We start from the raw sequence: 1,478 nt of genomic DNA, 5'->3' as shown, positions 1-1,478 counted from the left end.
CCTAAGATACGCTTCCAAGTGCTCCTCAAAAAGCTGGGACCATTGGGTCATAATACTTCAGCTCCAGGGCATGTTTCTGGCTAATCTGACGCTCTCTAGATCTAGTTTTCTCCTCTATTATCTTCAGTTCCTTCTGCCTCAGTCCCTGGCAGTCCTCAAGGCAGCAAACAGTTCATTCATTCCATTTCCACTTAACATTTGGAAACATGAAAGAAATGCTTAAGGCTAAGTAAATGAAATACTATGAAATATGTTGGTATTATCATCATTCCTGCTTTACAAATGAGGAAACAAATTACTAGAGATCAAATGACTTGCCCAAGGTCACAGAGCCTGCTTTTGGACCAGGTCTTGCTGGCTCCAGAATTGGGGCTCTTAACTACATATTATGTCATATCTGCAGTTCCAGATGTGAACTATGGAGAGTGTACTGGGACAGCCTCTTCCTCATTTCTGCCTAGGTCAGGCCCGCATTGCACCATCTGTTATATGAGCTGACATCCCAGATCTGGGCCAACCCAGAGGTTTCCAGCCATGGAGTTTGGTTTCCTGTTAGTCATATGCATGTCTCTCATAAGGGACTCTGTTAGATCTTCCTTGTTTGCTTCCCCCTACAAAGCTGGAGCCACTCTGATTTGGGAGACTAGAGACAATGAAGTGGGAAATTCAAGGTCATAATCTTAGAACATGACCCCATGGTCAGAATATAGGGGTCACTACAGTGGAGGGGCATCGGGTGCTGAGAGCAGGGAAGGGGAAACAGCAGTGTTGGGCAGGGACTGTGAGCAGTGGAGATCTGAAGAGCTAGCTCCCTGCACCTGCCACCAATGCCCAGGGTTCAGCATGTGGGTGAGACAAGAAGCCATCACCCTGGACAGACTGACTCAAGGTGAGGATCCACAGGCCAGAACACCTGGTGAGAGACTGACAGGAAGGCCACTGAGGTGGAGAGCAATGAGGTTTGAGAAGGTGACATTCTAACCATGATGACCAAGGGTCTCTTAGAAATAGAGGGAACAGTTGCCAGAATGCTGGAAGAACCAGAGTGACCACCCAGGGACCAGGCAAGGGTTCCATGGAAATTTACTTATGGGAAATTTTCCTATATACATAGCTGCACACATAGAATAGATATATAAGGTGTCTTTGCATCACTGTTGGGAATGCCAAAGCATTGGAAACAATGTAAATGTCCGTTAATGAGGCTAATTAAGCAAATCATGTTGTGTAACTATGTTGTCATTAAGTGCTGTGGAGTCGGTTCTGACTCAAAGCAACCCTGTATACGGTTTCTGAGGAGCAGCTAGTGAGTTTGAACTGCCGACCTTGCGGTTTAAACCATCCTTGTGGTCCAGGGCTTATCTTACAGCACCACACTATTTTAATGCATATATAAAATAGAAAAAAAGAGGTTCTTTAAGTGTTGATTTGGAAAGAACTCTAAAACATACCAGTGAAAAAAAATCAAAAGGCAGAAA

This window comes from Chrysochloris asiatica, unplaced genomic scaffold, assembly GCF_000296735.1.
Source record: "Chrysochloris asiatica unplaced genomic scaffold, ChrAsi1.0 scaffold00026, whole genome shotgun sequence".
In the NCBI taxonomy this organism is placed as follows: domain Eukaryota; kingdom Metazoa; phylum Chordata; class Mammalia; order Afrosoricida; family Chrysochloridae; genus Chrysochloris; species Chrysochloris asiatica.
The sequence above is the reverse complement of the archived record's forward strand: the minus strand, read 5'-3'. Positions refer to the sequence as shown.